This window comes from Cupressus sempervirens, chromosome 10 (assembly GCF_028749045.1).
Source record: "Cupressus sempervirens isolate cs-2001-9-10 chromosome 10, ASM2874904v1, whole genome shotgun sequence".
Classification (NCBI taxonomy): domain Eukaryota; kingdom Viridiplantae; phylum Streptophyta; class Pinopsida; order Cupressales; family Cupressaceae; genus Cupressus; species Cupressus sempervirens.
The window spans coordinates 941,345,904-941,360,372 of record NC_143127.1 but is presented as its reverse complement, the minus strand read 5'-3'; the positions used below and the strand labels follow the sequence as shown (position 1 = coordinate 941,360,372).

The window sequence follows — 14,469 nt, the reverse complement described above, 5'->3', positions numbered from 1 at the left end:
TTAAAATTACCAAAAATGTTAATTTTTATTTTTCCCAAAATTTTTCCAAATATGATAAGTTTTAAAATTGTAATAAGTAGATTTTTTTTCATTGTAGAGGCCAAGTAGTGTTGGAGAATAATTTTTAATGAAGAGCTTGGTTATTCTAAAACACTTATCTTGTGTCAAATTTAGATTTGTTGTTTAATGATATTGGGGTTACATCAAAACTAGAAATGTAGTATTTAGTTTTGAATCATTATTGATTCACCTATTCTTCCTAGTGATGAAGCAATTCTCTAGTATGCCTAATATGGAATGGCATAACATGAATCAATGCACCATGATCTTGGTGACACACCATTAGAGAAGATAATAAGAAGAAAATATTATGGAAGATATTAGTAGAATGATGAGGGAATTTCAATCTCTGATGAAATAGAGGTATAAAATACCACCCTCACTAGTATACAAGTACAAGGAGGACATATGTTTCATGTTTGAAACATATGTGACTTGCATGGAGACAATCATACCTAGATTAAAGTTCATAGACCCCATGGGTTATGAATTGAGTGAGGAAATCATTCAAGGATATGCGAAGATCATACTCGAGTCTACGGAGGGAAAGGACACTCCTAGATGGGGTACTTGTGCTAAAAATATCAAAGAATTAGAGAGAAAGATCTACAAAAAATAGATAAAGAAGAAATTTGAGAAGATAATTCTTAGAGAATTAGGAATGACAAGGTATGAATTCAATGAGATAAAGGGTATAACCTTTGAGATGTTCAGGCTAATGGACAATCTAAGGTATTGGCAACTACTCATATTTCCATTGAAACACCTTCAAAGGGAGTGACAGTAGCTAGATCTACTTTATAGATACCTACTACTTCCTCCGCCACAATTGCTCAAGTACACCTAGTACACCCTACTATTGTATAACCCTTGAAGAAAACTTATGAAGAGGAAATATAGATTGTTGAAGAAAAATTATCTACTCCTCCAGCTAAGAGAAAATTAGAGAGATTGACCAAGGTGAAACAAGAGGCTAAATCACCCAACAAGAAAATGACCAAGCAACTATCTAGTGGGGTAAAAGCACAAACCTATGTCACCCTTTTGTAAGGGAAAAGTCTAACAAAAGTATAACTGTTCACCTTCAATGGCATAAAACTAGTATTATTATTTAGAATTTAAAAATGAAGTAAACTAATGAAATGTGTAGAAATGGGTGAAGATTAGTATTATAATTTTTAATAATTATTTGGAACAAGAATTGATATATTTTCCTAATTTTTATAGATGATTTTTCAATTGCTAAAAAAGCTAAAAATTAGGGGTTTAGTTCCCACCACAAAACTACATAGAAATAAACTTATTTCCATTTGAGCTCGGACTATGTTATATATAACATATATAGCTAGAACAATCAAATATAAAAATTAACATTAGATCTATATTTTCTCTTTTATAATGATTCAAATTTAAACTCACTTGAAATTAATAGTTTTCATCTCCCACAACATTTTTGAAAACAAATCTATTCTAAGCACAATAAAAATTATGCATTCTTGAAGAAGAATCTCTACTCTAGAACATCGTATAGCTTTTAACTTTTTATATAATTTAATATTTTTTCTTTCTCAAAATCAACATCTTTTTGAGTGTTTAAATATGTTCTTGTAGAATTTTTTAATTATAATATACTATATCTAATTGAAACACTATAAACTCTATATGAGAATATTCTTGACTTTCAACTCTATTAAATGGTGTTTATCTGTTACTAAAAAACTATCATAAAAAATAGTAAGAGTTATTGAAATGTTAGTTTTCTAAAATAATTTTATTTCTTTAGTAATTGGATACAAACTAGTATAAAGCATGCATCTAATAGACATTTCCAATGAGAAAAGTGGAAGACCATATATATCTTATGTAGAATGAATTTATCTAGATCATATGTTTGAACAAAATTGATTTTTCGGTAGAAATACTTAAATTCAGTCATTTTGATAAGTTAGCCTAAAAGGTAACACAACATTGTAGTTTCACCTAGCTTCCCTAGAAAGAGGAGAAAGACACTACAAATGGTTGAATCAAATGAGTATGATGAATTAGATGAAGAGGATAGACCTACTAATTAGGTAGTTGGAAAAACAAGGACCAGCATAGGAAAGAAGCCTTGGAAACAAAAGGTAGAGAACTTGAGCATCCAAATCATAAATGGTAATAATTTCATTCAGTTCAATAAGTTTTATAGCATGTATAGTAATATGGATAGAATGTGGTTAGAGAATGTAGTAGTAAGAAATATGATATTAAGGAATAAGAGATTTGAAGATGTCCAAAGACACATTCGAGTGGGTTTGTACAATAGATTGATAAATAGAAGAAGATTTATTGGAGAAGAAAAGGAAATTAGAGAAAACATGAACAAGAAAATTTCTAAGTTGATAATGATGAAGATGTGCAAGACATATTGAAGGGAATTAAGCCCTTGGTAAGGAATAAAAATGACACATTTTTTTATGGGAGGAAACTATAAAAAAAGTAAACAAAGAGATAGAAGAGGCCATAGTAAAATATATGACTTCTGTACCAAAGGGAGTGAGCACAAAGCCAGAGGGGAGTAAGCCCTGTATCTACTAAACAAAGTAGTCCGCCATCAGCAAAAGTGGAAGCCAAGGAAACTCAAATGGAAGACCTATCTTTGTAGATATCCATTGGAAAAGATGTGATATAAATTAACACTACAAAGTATAACTATAAACAATGTAGAAGATCCTTTAAATGATCTTGGGCCAAATATTGGTTGAAATATCACAAATTATTCTAGTTCTAATTAGGATGAAGATAAGAGGAAGATTGAGGCCAAAGAAAAGAACATGAAAGAAGATGAAAGAAGATGAAAGAAAGAAGAAGAAAGAAAGTAGAAGAAGAATAGAAAAATAAGAAAAGGATTGAATATTAAAAGAAACAAGAAAAATAAGAGAAAAAGAAGCAAGAAAAGGAGAAGACAAAGAAAGAAGAAGAAGAAGAATAAGGAAGAAGAAGATGGAAAGAAGAAGAATACAAGAAGAAGAGAAAGGAAGAAGAAGACAAGAAGAATAGGAAAGAAGAAGGAAAAAGAAGATGCAAAGAAGAAGAATGCAAGAAGAAGAGAAATGAAGAAGAAGACAAGACGAATAGGAAAGAAGAAGGCAGAAGAAGATAAGAAGAGAAAAGAGGAAGAAGAAGAGAAGGAGAAGAAGGAAGTAGAAAAGAAGAAAAAGAAAGAAGAAGAAGAGGAAAAGAAGAAGAAGCATGAAGAGATCAGAAGAAAAGAAGATGAGAAGAAGAAGGAGGATGAGGAATAGAGGAAGAACCAGGAAGATAAGGATGAAGATTCAAGTGCATCCAACACATCTCTCACCGTAGATACACTTACAGGTTGAGATGATGATGATCAATTAGAATTGATATCATCTCTTAGTAAGATAATAAGTAAGAAAATATAGGTAAAGAGTTTATAGAAGAGTTGTATGGAAGTTACTAAAAAGTTTCAAGGAGTTATGATAGTAAAATCACTAGATCCTAACCCTGAGGATAGAGTAAAAGTTGTGATTCAAGCATTTAATGTTGAACTCACAAGTTTGTTAGAGGTTGTAGTAGCACAGACTCAAACCAAGCATGATGTAAAGATGTTTGACATTGTTTGTCAAAACATCAGAAATGACATATTCATTGTTCATACTTGTATCAAATCATCAAGGAAGTTCTAGCTTGAAGAAAAAGATCTATATGTGAAGTGTGCAATGTCTTTTAGCTTCATGTAAGACATTGATAGTGAGCTTAAGGCCAAATTCATAGAAGTGGAAGCATTGCTAAAGAAGCTTAGTCAACCTAGTGAGTAGATCAGAGAAATTGAGTCATAAGTTAGAAAGGCCCATGATAAGATAAGTCTCATGAAGATAGGAAATCAAGGACAACCAAGAGGTTCTCACTTCTAAGAGAACATGTATATATGAAGTTGATAACAATAGAGCATTGATTGGAGGAATGTCTATCTATTAAGACATGTTTTGATAATTTTGTATATTTATATCTGAGTGCAGTAGATACTTCATCTTTTGGCATGTGAACTCTACTCAGTATTTAGGAGTCAAGGACTCATGGGAGAATGATATGAAGAGCCTTAAATTTAGTTTTGGTGATTGTATATCTTTCTTATCATCTTGAGAAGAGGTAATGGAACACATTTTTGACATGTAAATAGGTTTTGAAACCTTTGACATTGATATCAAAGGGGGAGAAGAATGCAAGAAAACTGTATACATATGCAAAGGGGAGATTAGATATTTATATAAGAAATCATTGTAAAAGGAGAGATAAGGAATGATGGAAATATGATATGTAATGATCCATCAAGACATGAATAAAATTTTGAAGTTTTTGAAGGTCAATTTTGAGTAGTTTCTTTTTTATCTTATTGTTGTTTTGTATAACATTTTGGGACTTAGCCAGTTTTCCCATGTGTTTCCATCAATGAAAAAGGGGGAAATTTTTAGAAATATGGCTAGGTAAGATGAATAAGATTTTTCATTTATGTAAACATATATTTTAGGATGTAATAATAAAATATATTGTTGATATAGAAAATGTTTTTGAGATAGAGAAGGATATAGATATATTTGGTGCATACAAAGTTAAGGGAATTATATAAGAGTTTCATTAGGATGTACCTAAGTTTACAAGTAAGTACAGATAGTACCAACAAAGTTATAGGCCGAATACCAATAAAGGTAGTGTGCACAAAAAAACATACTACAGTAGGAACATAGGTATAAAGTGTTAAGGAATTATTTTGGCCACAAAATAATTACTTATGTTTGTATGGATGGAATTGTAGATTTTTACCCTAATTCAATTTATTGTGTATTTTCATCAAGCAGACTACATAAGAGTTTTATGAAAGGAAATGGTATAAATAAAGAATTACTTTATGCGAAGTAAAGGTTACATGTGATATGTAATATATATTAGAATGTGGTGTATATGATGTCTATGAAACTATGTATATGACATGTAGAGTTATATGAGATTTTTTAATGTGAATTCTAATGTCAGATCGGGCTATGCAAAGTGAGACAGTCAACAATAAAGAGGTTTTTAATATATCTTCTTTGTATAGAAACACTATATTGTATAATTACATGTTAGGGCGATGGGATCTTCTTCCATATAGTTGTAATTATGATACTAAATCCTAATAGGATTGAATAAAATCCTAATATGATTAGTCTTTTAGTAGGGCCTAATGCTCTAACAAAGACTAAGATACTATATGTAGTTCATAGACTCCTAACAAGGTTAATATCCTTAGCAAGATTCTTTTGTTTAGTGGACCATTATATGGTGCCGTCCCCATTGAGGTTTTCTCTTGGCCAAGGTTTTCCTAGTTAAAAAATAATGATGTTATGAGTTCTCTCTAATTATGGCTTTTTTACTATTCAACATTATTGGTTTATTTTCATATGCATGTTGTAATGTAACTAATAATATCTAGTTGTGGGTAAATTTTTTTAGAATATTGATTCACTCACCCTCACAATATTATCAATTTCTAATAGTAATATTTTTTAGTGATCTTACACTTAGCTTGAAACCACTTCTTCCCAAAAGAGATTCTTCACCAATTTGCTCATTCAGAAAAATTCTTCTTATCACCAAGTTCTCAACATGCTCAGGTTCCTTATGTGTTTCAACAACTACACAATCCAAGATATTTCTAATACTTACTCTTATATGCCTCCTAAAATGGTCACCTAGGCTACAGGCCCCCATTCTTCAATTTATCTTATCATGGAATCAATTTAAAATTTCTTGAATCAATGCCTTAGAATATTTTCAATTCAAATCAATTTTCTTGATCAAATAATAATTAATTCAATAATTTCAACATTTCTTAAGGTTTGATCATTTCAGTAATTTAATCTTATTTAATTAAAAAAATCCCTTTTAAATAAATAAAATAATCTTATTTAATTACAATAAAATATCTCTTTTAATTAAATAATTATATCTTATTTAATTAAAATCTCTCTTTTAATTAAATGAATATACCTCTTTTAATTAAATAAATCAATCCCCACTTAAAACTCTATTTTTGATGAAAAATGAGAAGAAGAAAAAAGGATTCTTTTTTAGCACATACTTCTAAGTTGTGGATATTTTTCTCGCACTTCCATTTTTAGGGATTTGTCCCACATTTCTATTAAGGATGCATTCCTTGCCAAACTTTCCTTTATAAGGAGCCCTCTCCTTCTCATTTTCAGAGATCAAGATTTTCTTGTTGTTCTATAGGTTTGGAGAGTGATTTTGGAGGAGAGCTTGAGCACTTGAGATTGGCCATTGTAACATCTATTTTCTTGTCTTCTTCTCTTATGCATCCATCCAATGCAATCCATTTAGATTACTCTTGCACTTGCATGTTAGATTAGCATTATATTTCCTTCTATAGAATAATCTTGCATTTTCATTTTTTTTCATATATTAATTTTCTTCCATGCATTGTTATCATGTAGAATAGCTTGCATTTTTATTTGCATGCATATTTGATGATAATGGAGACTAGCACTCTTGATTTTCCTCTTTGAATCTCTCATTTTATGGTGTACTTGTATTAGCACAAACTAGGTCTAAACTAAGAGCCTCCATTATAAAACCTTGTACTCCATGAATAGAGAGCTATAAGTCACCATTTCAAACCTCATTCTTGAGTAATCTTGGATATAATAATTCATAGAAGTGTGTCAATATTTTAGCTAACATTTTTGGCACCCACCATGGGGCAACCCACCTTTACATGTTGGTTTTGGTTATTTTTGGAGGTAATCCCCTTGTGCAGATTTGTTTGGAGATTAAAACCCTAGATTTTCAAAGATTTGATTATATCTACCAAATGACTTAGAGGTTTTGTCTAAATTTATTTTTGCAGGTTGTCGACATATTAGAGAAGCTTCAGTAAACAATTTATAATTTTTTGAGGTGTTGTGGATTTTTTATAATATTTTCTTTTTTTTCATAAAAAAATATTTTTTAGTGTAAATCAAAAAAATTTCAGAAAGGCCTTTAAATTCTACAAGGGGTCCATTATTTGTGTTTTAAATTTGGATACAATATTATAGCTCATTTGGTCAATTTATGAGAACTAGCCTATTTTGGCAAAATAGCTCAATAGGGCACAAATGAAAATATTTTTTTAAAATTATGACAATTTTAGAAAGCTCTTTGTTTTTGAATAGGGGTCTTTTTTTTTTCATTTATGGCTTGGGATCTAAATTCATGTCATATAGGTCCAATCTTGTTGACTAGGTCAAAAATCAAAATGAAAAAAAGGGCATTTAATGACTAGCTTGCACTTATTTTTCACATGGTTCACTGCATGATATGAGTTGACATTTCACTTATTTTCTGTTATTATTGATCCTAACAATTGATTTTCAGATCTAACCTTAGGGTTTGCATAAGTTGAGTATATAATACATTTCTTGTTTAATTTTTTTCTTGTCTTGCTTGTTGGAGAGTTCATGGCTTGTTTGTATGGAAAGCTAAACAAAAATGATGTGAAATCTACTAAGCACATTGCATGGATTAATGGGTATTGTATTTAAAGCTCTATAATGTTTGATTTCCTTCCATTAAAATGAACTTCTCGTGTGTCTTACTTGAGTGATTTCTTGCCTTTATGTATCTCATTTCAATTCCTTCTCTAAAAGAATGAACATAGATTTATTTTCTCACATATCTATTACATGTAGTAATTAGGCCCTATGAACACTATCTATTGATCTTTAGAGAGTGGGCTTCAAGCTCTTCTTGATGATGAAACCACTTTTAGGTAGGGAAGGTGATGATCAACTATAGGTTCAAACATTTTCAATTCTTTGGCAACTAACAATATGTTCTCTCTTGAGAGAAATAGAAATCATTCTAAGTAGATAGATTTTGTTGAGTTGGTATTGACAATTAGCATGTTAATTAATCTATTTGTTGTATTTTTGTGAAATGAAGAGGATAGAGGATTATGCTTTGTTCCCTTTGGGAGTATTAGAAACTTGGAACCCTTGAATATAAATGAATTCCCCATGTGGTCCATGTTGTGAGACTTTCTTTTTAGAAAGATTTAACCATAGTGGACACTCTCTTTATTGGGTAAATCATGTGGATGGAATGTCAAGTGGTATTAGCCATTTTTGTCATAGATAAAAAACTAATATATGAATGTTCTTGTAGAAGAAATCTCCACATGTGGTCTCTTGTTGGGCTATCAAATCTCCTTGGCAACTCTTGATTGATTAAATTATCATACTATGTCAAAACCTTTGTACACTAGGATTGCATTTTGCCCACTTGAGATTACAAGAGTTGTAGAGTTGACCACTACTACAAACCATAGTGCAACAAACATTTTCTTTTTTGGGACTATGTGTGTGACCCAGTTACTTTGAAGACACTTAACAAATTGAGTAAGATCCCCATGGATATGGAATAGTTGAAGAGGAATCATGAAGCATCCCTTGAGAAAATTTGTCTTCTTACAAAAGAAAGAGACAACCTAAAATAATGGTATGGAAATGCTAAAGATTACATTGGAAAACTAAAATAAATGATGTACTATCTAGAATCTAGAAAAGAATAAAAAGAGTAGAATAATGATACTAATGATGTAGAAACACATAAGAATGAAAATGAAATTTTGATACATGAATTAAATATTTTTGAACTGAAATTGAGTTTAAAGAAGGATAATAGTATGATTGAACATGACATAAATTCAAAAAATATAGTTTAAAGATCTCATCTAACTCTAGTAACATTTGAATTAGACTATATCAAAATAGAGCACATAAAATTAGAAAAGTATAATACCATTATGAAAGGAGTGTTAACTCGGGCTAACAAAAAATTAGAGAATGTAGTGGTAAGAAATATGATTTTGAAGAATAAAAGGTTTGAAGATGTAGAATGATATATAATAGAGGACTTGTATACCAAATTATTAAATAGAAGAAGAAGAGTTATAGATGAGGATAAGAAAATAAGGGAAAATATGATCATAAAAATTTGCAAATTTAATAGAGATGATGACTTAGTCAATATTATTAAAGGTATTAAACCTTTGTTAAGAAATAAAATAAGATAAATTCTTTTAATGGGAGGCTACAATGAAGAGATCAACAAAGAAACTAAGGTAGCCATCATTAGGTATGTGCCATCTATCCCTAACATCTGAAAAAGAAGTGCAAAGACATTGGGAGAAATACCTATACATGTTGAATAGACTACTTCAACAACAATATTTGAAGAAGTTAAGAACACGAAGATGGAAGGTCTATCATTGAAGATCTCAATTGGGCCTAACACAATGCAAATTGGTGAAACAAAAGTAATAGTGAATGTTATGGAGGATTGTTTCAAGGCTCTTGGGTCAAACAATGTTGCAAGTATTGTTTATGATGCCATCTTAGATGACGAGAATGAGGAAAGGAAAAGAAAAGCTAAAGAAAATAAAAAAGAAAAGACAAAGAAAAGAAAAGAAAAAAAGAAGAAAGGAGGAAGAAGAAAAAGAAGAAACCCAAAAGAAGCAAAGAGAAGAGGAAAGAAATTTGAAAGAAGAAGAGAAAAAGAGGAAACAAGAGGAAGAAAATAAAATAAAGGAAGAGATAGAAAAGAAGAAAAGGGAGGGGGAAGAAAAGTAGAGGAGAGAAGAGGAAAAGAAAAGGAAGAAAGAAGAAGAAAAGGAAAATAAAAGAGAAGAGGAAAGGAAAGAAAAGTTAGAAAAGAAGAAAAGAGAAGAGGAAGAAAATAAGAAGAGAGAAGAAGAAGAGGAGAGAAAGAAGAAAGAAGAAGAGAAGAAGAGAAAAGAAGAAGAAGAAAAGATAGATGAAGAGAAGAAGGTAAAAGAAGAAGAACACAAAAATAAGAGAGAAGCAAGTGTACCTAGCACTACTCTTACCCTTGCAACAATCATAGTCTTAGATGATCATGATCAATCAAAATTGATATCATCACTTAGAAAAATTATTAGCAAGAACAAATAGGTGAAGGGTTTACAAAAAACATTCATGGAAGTGACTGCGAAGATATAAGGAGCTTTGATTATGAAGTCACTTGATTTTGACCCTAAAGATAGGGAAATGGATATGATTCAAACATTTGATGTTGAATTCACAAGTTTTTCAAAGGTTACAATAGCAGAAGCTCATGCCAAGCATGATGCATAGATATTTGATACTATCTGCTAAAGCATCATAAATGATTTATTAATTTCCAATAGTTGTATCAAGGCATTAAGAAAATGTGAGCTTGAAGGAAAAAACCATGTATGTGAAGTGTGAAATGTCTTTTATTTTGTTAAAAGACATTGATGATGAGCTCAAGAAGAAAAAAGTAGAAGTAAAAGCACTAGAAGATGAAGTATGTCAACTTGGTGTAATGATTGAATCAATTGAATCTCAAGTTAGCAAGGCATATGATGAAATAAGTTTATTGGAAGATAGGAAGACAAGGATTACAAAGAGGTTCTCACTTCTGAGAGAACACCTATCTATTAAATAAAGAATGATTGAATTTCAGTTGGAGGAATGTTTGTCAGTTTTGTTTACTCATATTGGAGTGCAATGGAGATTTTATCTTATGGATTCTGTGCTCTACTCAGCATTTCAAAAGGAGTAAAGGATTCATGGGAGAAGACCACAAAGAGTATGACATATAGCTTTGGAGAATGTGTTTCTCATTTATCGGTCTAGTAGGGAGGTAATGAACTAAGTTTTGAAATGTAAATAAATTTTGATACCTTTTTCATTGATGCCAAAGGGGGATAAGTATACAAGAAAATTGTATAAAGTATAATGAAAGAGAGAGAGTAATAGCTATAGTGCTATAAAACCTAGTATGCTACAAATACCAAAGATTAAATTAACATTATGTTGATCAAAGATTGATAGAAGTATGAGAATGTGTTTAAATCATTGTTTTGACACTGATGTCAAACCTACTATCTATTGGAGAGACAATTTCTTAGTTGATCAACATACTATCATTTGTTTGATTGATGAAGATGATTTGATCAAATGAGGTAACAAGACAACCTAGAGGAAAGGTTGAGTTATGATATGTAAAAGAAGTATAAAGATCAGTTAAGGTAGTGATGATATAATGGATTAATTATCTACTTACGGTTGCAAAGGATGTATACACTGATTAAGTCTAGAGGAACAAGTAAACAAAATGAAGTATGATAAGCTTCACAATCTATGTAGTAGGTGCCAAGAAATGTTAGTAATGTTGAATTTTAGTGTATGCTGAGTGAATTTTAGACAATGTTGAGATAAGTTGAACTAAGTGAAAGCTGAGTGAAGTTTAGTTGATGTCAAACATCAATGAACTTTTGTATGTGCTTAGTGTTTGTCTAGTGGATGTCAAGAAAGACAGTATGTGTCAAGCATTAGGATGTAATTTAATACCAAGTGACAACATTATGAGCTGGATTGTGACTTCAATGAATCTTAGCTGACAAGGTTGATTTCCTAGATTGTGTGAACTATGTGGAATGTAAACTTGATGAGCTAGTGGCACATAATTCAAGGTAAACCATTTTAAGATGAAATCAAAGAGGATTCTTATGAAAGTTTCTAGAGAGAGAAAAATAGAAATATGGTTAGATTCAATGAATCCTACCTAACCATGAAATGGATGATCGAGATAAAGTGATAAAATATCTATATTCTCTTTATAAGGGATGAAAGGCTAGATGAAATAGTTGGCATGTACAAGAACCCAAGGAAGACAAGAGGTTTAGGGTGTTGTTTCATATGGTGGCCCAAGGAAAGAGTCTGGATTTTGGCATGCAAAGCAAGAAGGCTTAAGGGGATGAATTCTTGAAGGGTGAACAAGCTATTAGAGGTGAAGTGAATAAAGAAAAGTAGAATGGTGGTGTTGGCACTCAAAATTGGAGCCCAAATTTTGAGCACCATTGAAGTAATTGAGCCCTATAAATGCTTTTAAATGCATTTGTACCTGGCTATCGGTTTGAGGCCTAAGAGGTGTTCAATGCTTCAAGCACCTTTCATTCAGCCAAAAAACTTGTTCCATGTTGGTAAATTGACATTCTAAGTCATTTGACGAAGTCCTATTTTGAGCTAGTTTCAAATTTGCATTTTCACCGAAGTGTCAAACAATGACAGGAGGTCATCTTTGCATCTAAATATCTCGCACCCAAAAATGTTTCATGACTCACCGCTTTTGGAGTGTCTAATGTCCATACCTAAGAGCCTATATTTCATATTTTGAGTCATTTTGAGTCCATTTGCCTAGGTTTTGAATCCCTCAAAGTTGGTCAGATACTGTTGTCATGCTTTTGCAATTAATTCTAAATTTTGGGAGGCCCTATTTGACGTGCTATAACTTTGACCTAATTGACCAAAATACTAAAATTATTTTTGCGTTACATTATAGATGTCAAAGAATTTTTATGTTTCAAGTTTCAGCTCATGAAAAATCCATTTGCTCAATTTTCAAATGCGATTACAAATAGAATTTCTAACTTTCACTGGTGTCATAAAATGTAGATTGATTGGAACCCCTATTCGTGATGTTATAACTTGAGATCCATGATCGGTAAGATCAAATGGATTGTACCCTTGTGTTGTCCTCCAAAAATACTTTAAGTGTGTCAGTTTTTAAGTCATGATGAATCCATTTGCATACTTTCCCAGGTTAATTCCATTTGCAAAAATTAATTTCTTATCATTCTTTCCAGTCTGCAATTCTAAGTAGCTCACTTTGACTGCTCGCCATTTGTGCCCAGTTATTTTTCATGAGCCCAAATCATAGATTTATAATATCCTCATGATAGAAAACCAATGCCCCAATTTTCATTCTCCCAAGTGTCAGTTTGCCTAGTTTTTTAAGCTAATTCTGGACGCAATTTATTGCTTTCAGACATGTTTACTTGTAGGCAGTTTTGAGAGATCAATTGAAAGCAAATATCTTTTGACCTCAAATTTTTCATGAGATGAGATTCGAAAGGGTAGGAGTATGTGGAACAGAGAATCAATGCATTCAATCTTAGGGCCTGTTTAGGTGTTTAGATCAGTTTTTAAGGCCATTTAAGGGATCTCCTGACACCAAATTCACAGTTTGCAGATAAGTGGTAAAATGAGTTTTCAAAGATAAATGAATGCTCAAAATCATTTCTAGTGAATATTGAAAGGTTAATGGGAAAGTTTGAGGATTTAGTTTTTTGGGAACAAAATTTGTTTTTAGCCGGACCCACTTCGGGGCCCAACTAATTTGTGCCAGATTAATAAAATGAGGAGTGAATTTCTTAATAATGAATTCTGGAGAAAGGATGGGGTACCTAATGGCCAAACCTTTTTCAAAATCATGTACCATCTAGTTCAAGCAACAAAGCACAAAAGGATGCTATGTTTTTCTATGGCAATGATTCATATTATGTGCTCTTCAGGCTACATCAGACATTGTATGAGCAAACTCTTTCAGCAAAGACAAAATCCTCCATGCTTCACACAATGATGAGGTAGGAGTCCAATCTTATTCCTCTTCCACTTTTGGAGATAATGATAGCCAAAAATTAGAAGAAGCTACTGCCAGTGCTCAACTGCAATTGAATTCTGAGAAAATTATATGAATAGAAATGAGCAAATAACTAGTGAGAGCCAAGTGCACATGCAAGATTTGTGAAGAGAGAGTTATAGATGCTAAGACAAAAGGAATGCCCTTTCCAAAGCTAGAAGATCTTATTTTTGAAGAGTCCTGGTTGGATGCACTTCCAAGTGGATTTTTAAAAAAAGATACATGCAGAAGTTTTTAGAATTTGTGATATGGGAATCTAGAGGAAGTATTCCTATTTATCTACATCCTGCCCTTGTATTCAATACCCTAAACTCATGCCCATTTGACAAAGTGAAGGTTGTCATTATTGATCAAGATCCTTACTATGGTCCAGGCCAAGCAATGGGGCTTTGTTTCTCTATTCCAAATGGTATCAAAATACCTCCAAGCTTAGTAAATATATTTAAAAGAGATCCAACCCCTCACATGGAAACTTGGAGAGATGGGCTATGCAAGGTGTTCTTTTGGTTAATATTGCACTCACTATGTGAGCACATCAAGAAAACCCACATTTTTACAAGGAGCTCATGCCAATAAATAAGGTAGTGAGCAATAGAGAAACTGCCAGCTAAAGCCATAAAGATCTTTTAGTAAGAAAGAAGATCATGGCTTGAGGATAGAATAGCTTGCAAGTAATTGAAAGAAATAGCCATGTTTAAGAGGAACTCGTAGCACAAGGAGTAGAGTCCACATTGAGTTAAAAGAGGAAGGAGCATGCATAGGGAGGCGGTAATGAAGAGGAGTATTTTAGAGGTGGATGTTCATCTTGGATATATCATCCTACCAATGGAGGCTCAGGGTCAT

The 14,469-nt window shown here is 31.8% G+C and overlaps 1 pseudogene; it reads left to right on the top strand.

Moving 5' to 3' along the window:
* Positions 1-538: 538 nt before the first annotated feature.
* Positions 539-14,237, top strand: LOC149537072 (uracil-DNA glycosylase, mitochondrial-like; annotated as a pseudogene).
* The last annotated feature ends 232 nt before the right edge of the window (positions 14,238-14,469 follow it).